The sequence below is a fragment of the Lactuca saligna genome, chromosome 7 (genome assembly GCF_052625555.1).
Source record: "Lactuca saligna cultivar CGN05327 chromosome 7, ASM5262555v1, whole genome shotgun sequence".
Taxonomy (NCBI): domain Eukaryota; kingdom Viridiplantae; phylum Streptophyta; class Magnoliopsida; order Asterales; family Asteraceae; genus Lactuca; species Lactuca saligna.
In genome coordinates this window covers 134,478,403-134,485,041 of record NC_136423.1, presented here as the reverse complement: position 1 = coordinate 134,485,041, position 6,639 = coordinate 134,478,403, and positions in this window count along the sequence as shown.

Genomic DNA, 6,639 nt, shown 5'->3' with positions numbered 1-6,639 from the left:
TTTTGGATTAACTTATGAATAGTAATATTTTTTTCTTTTCGATATTGGCCAAAATAATTTTCGGGATTGCTTCTTTTAGTCCTTCGAATTTTAATTGTTGCCGAGTTAAGTTTCCTGGCCAATGGTCGATGTTTGGTGTGTGTTCTTTTATCCCTCCAACATAATTAGATTCTTTTTTCTTCTAGATCCTCCACTGCCTAAACTGCTTTTTTATTGTTCTCTCTAAACTTTATGGAGAAACTCGAGAAGAAGTCGGTTAACCACCCTGCACCATTGACTTTCGATTCTTCTGATGATCAAGTAGAAGAAACCAAAGATGCGTAAAAGAAGTTTGTGATTGAAGGGTCCCTGGAACCCTATCCACTGACATCGTCAGTGGTCGATGCATGCTTCGATCGACACTGACTTCCTTCTCTCCTTTGTATGCGTCAATAAGCTGGATGATCGAAGGTGGTGTTACGAAAGATTAGAATCTTTAATTTGAGACTATATTTGAATCCTTGAACCTCAACCCATAGAAGTCAGAAGTATGCTATGTGAAAATGGGTGATGTGGCAAAAATCTTGGCCATTACTTACTCCCCAAGTGTTGCCACCAGATGGTGACATGTGGCACCAAGTTCAGCCATATTTCACCCTATAAATAGAACCTCTCTCACCCTCATTTTCTTCACACATTTCCTATTCTTTCTTTTCTCTACACTCTCTCTAAACCTCATAAAAATCCCCTAGCACTAGAAGAAATCCTCGGAGCGCTCGGCATCTCCGAGAAGAATAACTTTCGGCTCGGCAGTTCTGCCCCTGCAGAGCCCGACTTCTAGCCAAACCCCCTCGTAGGTGAGATACGCCTACGCTATTTTAAATATAGTTTTTATTTAATTATAGTAATTTTATTAGGACCTTATAATAAATATTTGGGATATGATTATGAGTTACATAAGTGTCATTATAATATCTTTTTAACCACTCGCATGACGGGGAATCTGGGTTGAAGGGTCGCTTGGGTTGCTGGATTTCAGAAGTACTATATGCCAAAATGATCCTACCCAAGGTGTTCCTTGTCTGCCCCTGTCTGTATATAATATGTGAAAAGTATTGTGTTAACACTTATATAATAGTAATAATAGTTAGACTATTAATTAGTCTCATCGAGCATTAGACTAAACTCTAGTCGTAATGATACTAGGTTCTGTCAAAGGAGTTGTTTAAAGGAAACGAAGTGTCATTCGAGTACCGAGTCACCACCTTATCAGGAGAGTGCATGGTCCTTTTCATCTTACACATAGATATGAAGTATTTTATATTAACTACGTGCTATGTGTCCATATTATCTGTATACTTATTATCTATGCTGGATAAATGATTTTATATAAGTTTCATATGATTTAAATTGTATATATGTATTTATATCTACATAATATGTTGAATAAAACATGGGTAGATGAAATATGAGTTGTATGATGAGTTGAGATGTGATATAAACCATGAGGTAAGGGTGAGAGGTGGACGATATGAGAAGCCTTGTTCCCAAATGTTGGCCCCGTCATCTAAGAGAGTATGGATGAGAACCATAGACTACTCTAGACAGTCCAATGGAACACTAGCAGGCTCACAACCTGTAGGTGTTGTGAATGTTGTGTTCACCGGTCTAATATAAAAACTCATTCACATGTATTGCGAGTGGACTCTCGAAAACGATACTGTCAATAAACGAGATAATCTTAGCAGTTGTGCCCGAAGGAAAATACCGGCAGCTGCGCCTCATAGAGAATGTCATAATTCTGGTGGCTGCGCCTAAGTGATAGAACTAATAGTTATGCTTGATAGTTGTGTCATTGACAACGATGGAGTTCGTACCTATTCCTTAGGATAATCCTTAGGAATGAATGAATGAGAAGTAGGTAATTCTTAGTGTAGATCCTTAAGAGTAAAGAAGATAATGGGGATGGGTAATTGGGTTAACTGTTTGATGATTAAACATAATAATTATATTATTATTGGTTGAAAACCCTATGTACTCACCATGTTTCCCAACCTGAACCGGTCAGTTTATTTATATCACAGGTGTTAATATGAAGTCACATTACACTGAGAAATTAAGGATATATAAATCACTAGTGATAATGAATGTAAGTTCTGTTTTTGCTTGTGTTTCTGTATTCACGATGACATCCCAAATGGTTTAAAATAAATAAAAATACTTTTATTTTGGAAATTCTTTCATAACTCATTTATCATGTTTTACTGGGAACAAATTCTGCAACATTTTTATTAAAAGGGGTACTCTGATTAATATAAAGTGTAAACAAAATCAGTCTTTTCTGGCCGTGAAAATGAGGATGTCACATTTCATGAGGTGTTTTGGCAACCTTCTTAGTTGGGACAAGATTAAGAATGCGGGCGGCAGTCTATAAGGAATACCCCTAAAACGAGATTGGAAGAGAAGATCGACTCATCATGCAACAAACAATGCCCAAAAAGGTCCGATTACGCCTCTCATCGACACCATTAAGTTGTGGTATCATAGGAGGTGTCAATTGTGAAACTATTCCACATTCCATGAGGTATTCATGAAACTTGATACTTATAGCGTCTATCTGATCTAAGCATCTTTATCGTCCCACCAAAGTGATTCTCAACTTCTTGTTTAAACTCTTTGAACTTTTCAAAGGTTTCTAACATACTCTTGATTAAGTAGATATAGCCATAATTGCTATAATCATTAGTAAAAGTCACATAGAATCAATTTGCATACCTTGTGGAGGATCTGAAGGGTCCACACACATCTGTGTGTACGAGATCCAACAATCCTTCGTCTCTTTCACAGGAGCTAGTGAAAGGTGATTTTGTTATCTTACCTAGAAAACAAGACTCACATGTATCATCTAGCCATAAGTTAAATGATTCCAACACTCCATCTGTTTGCAGTTGGGACATGCGTTTCTTGTCTACAATCATCATAGTTTCATACACACCATCACAAGGTAAAGCTTCAAAATAAAACACACCATTTTTGTAAGTAGAAATAAAACTAGTTTTATCATCAAAAGAATATCTAAAACCTTGTTTAAATAATGCATGAAATGATACGATGTTTTGTGTCATCTTTAAAGAGTATCAACAATTCAATAAATCTGACCCTAACCCACTATTAACCACTAAGCTATAAACTCCAATCTTGGTAACAAGTGAAGATCACCTATTCCCCATGATCAAGTTCATCCTTCCGTGCTCCATATCCTCACTTCTTCTTAGCCCCTACAAATCAGAACAAATGTGAAACCCACATCCCATATCAAGGACTGAAGAATTAGAATATGATGAGTTATCAGATAAAATAGTCTAAATACTTGTCCAGGTTGTCTTCAACTTGCCTTCCTTGATATCCTAAAATTATTGCGGGTAGCTTCGTTTCCAATGCCCCTTATCCTTGCTGTAAGAGCAAGTTGCCTCCTTTGTGTCGGAAACAGGGGGAGCATCGGAAGTGGACTTTCCTTTGGGTCCACTAATAGATGACCTAGCTTAGGACTATCCCTTCCAGTTCATCTTGGGAAGACCTTGCCTCTTTTTCGCTTTCCCTTGACCAATGGCCAAAAAAGGAGCAACAACAAGAGTGGAGGCAATACCTTTTCCCTTAATTTCTGCTTCAGTTGTTCGCATGAGGTTGTGCAATTTTGACAAATTAGTTTCATTGTTTTTCAAATGATAGGTTCATATGAACTAATCATAACAACTTGGCTGTGAGTTGAACACTATGTCGATTGCCAACTCTTCATCAAAATTCACATTTTGTTTGATGAGCCTATCCACGTATCGTTGCATTCTTGAAACGTAGTTGCTTACAGAGTCACCATCATTCATCTTGCTTGTAATGAGGGACTTTACAACCTCGTACTTCTGTTGACGAGCTCACTTATGGTACTTTTCCATAAGGTCCTTATTCATCATGTACGACCAGTAATCCTCATAGTGTCTCTGCAATTATGGAGTCATTATGGCTACCATGATGCAAGCAACTTTTTTTGTATCCCCACAGTGTTTCTCGTAGGTAGTTATCACTTCAGGAGTGGCCTTTGTTTCATCGATCTCATAAAATGGTTTCTCAAGGACATACTCCTTATCCTCAAAACAAAGTGTCATTTTGATGTTTTGCATCCAATTGTTGTATTTGGTACCATCCAATTGCACCTTTGTGCAGATGTTCAATAGAGAGAAGTTGTTATTGTTGTTAGAGGAGAAGGAACCAGAAGCATTGTTAGGAGCATACATTTATAAAGAGAAGAAAGACAATTTTAGTTAGATAAGAATAGTCCTCAATATAAAACCCATATGAAATATCAAGGCTAGGATCCGACTAAATAATTCACAACTTAGAAAAGAGATGTCAGAATCTAATTGTAAATTATATAAAGGTAGGTATATCTATTTCACCATCGAAAATGAAATTTTAACGAATATAGTTTTAAATGAAATTCATAGATCTTTTTTAGAATCATTGAACTTTTGAATGACATGTTTAATCTTGATTTTGCTCTTCCATTTGTGACTGGGATAAATAGGATTATAAACAAGATGTGAATAACAATGCAAATTAACTTGGTACTCTCGATGTCATTTATCATCACATTTTAATATGTCGATTAACCACATGTCTCCATTAATCAATGAGAATTTTTGAGCCACCCATTACCACTCTTTATTCATCCATATTAGTGTTCTGGTTAACCATACACGCTCCACCAATGACTCATAAGGTGCAATGTGTAATTTCATGGGTTAGGATACAAGTTCACATTTTTACTAAAGTAACTAAGATTGGTAATTTTATAAAAAAAATATGTTTAGTTACTTCATCATTAATTATACTTAATAATGAAGATTAAGTTCTCCTATCGAACTCGTTCGGCTAACTACCCTCCACCAATCAAAGAAGTGGTGGGTGTGAGTGGACACCCATTCAATCGCCGTTTTATAGGAAATTTCATTATACCACATTATATATCGGCTTCGTGAATGAGGCGTACTAGCAGTTCGACTGACTTGTCTTATACACACACAAATACAAATATATATATATATATATATATATATATATATATATATATATATATATAATACATATATATATATATATATATATATATATATATATATGACCTTTAATATTACGTATAATATATGGTGTATTTTTTAAACTTTTCAAAATTAACATTCAATTAATTAAATATAAAATAAAACCAATCATGAATTCAAGATAAGGATATCAAATTACATTTTAAAATTATTCATTTTAATACAATTAAACAAATTATTAAAGGTAATTATCGTAATCAATTCATGATATATCTTAAAACTGAAATTTGTGGATCTAACAGTCCAATACGTCGTGGTAAACAATCACCACACCGTGTCAGGACAAAAACGTAGGCTAACACGCCGTGTAGGAAGAACATGACGGCGTGTTTACAGTAGAGAATGACGATTCTGTTTTCTCATTCTTGTTCAAGTTCAACCATTGTATCAATTCAAAAGAAAACTAAACCTACGCTATGATAACACTGATGGGTATTTTGCAAAAAGCATATAATCTTATGTGTGCATGCAACCCTAAATAATTTTGATCTACATTTGCTCTAATTGAACATACAATATAAACAACAATTTAGAAACTCGAGAATACTAGTATATACTCAAAATACATTATTAGGGTTATAAAACATACCATTGACTGTTATATAGCAATAACAATGCAAATCCTTAGTGTTGTTGAAGCCTTAAGAGCAAGCGTCACAATTGTCATGCCTATATTGTTCACACCCAACACTAAAAATGGAAGAAGATTAAGCAAAAGGATGGAGGCTTCAAATTTTTGGTTGGGTCTCTTGGGAACAACTAGCCGAAAATTGTAGGGTTATGTCCCTATTTATTGTGCAGATAGGAAACCCTAGATAAGCTCAAGTCCAAGAGTATCTTAAACTGGGTAATTATCTACTTTCCTGATTATCTATTAAAGACTATTATAGAAACCCTAAGGCACATGAAAACCGTCCATAGCCTATGGAGGGTTCTAGATTTCCTCTTGATCTACTGTTAAACAATTACAATTCAGTCCTTGCACTTTTAATTTAATTTTTTTAATCCGAAAATTATTTCTAATTAATTTCTAATTGAATTTAAAATAAATATTACTATTTCTAATTATTATATTGTTGGGTCTATAAATTTGGTTTATACTTTGCTTTTCTAGGAAAATAAATTTTTCTATAATATAATATGTAATTTTGTGGCTGTGTACGGCTGCACATGTGTGTGCGGCCGCACACCCTGTGTACGGCCGCACATGCGTGTGTAGCTGTACACTCGTGTGCTGCTGGTGGCCCATGTATCATATATATAGGGTGAGGAGTGTAAGGCTAGAAGAGAGAGAGAAGGAGTGGAGCATATTGTAGAGAGAGAAACTAAAGAGAAGAATTGTGTGTGAGAGAGAATCTATTGTAAGGAGCATCATTCATATTATTGAATACATCATTAGATTTATCTTAATTCTTCTTCTCCTTCTCTTCTATTTAATCTGAGATCATCCAATTAATTGGGATTCCGCACCATCAATTGGATCTGATTGATACACAAGCAATTTTGG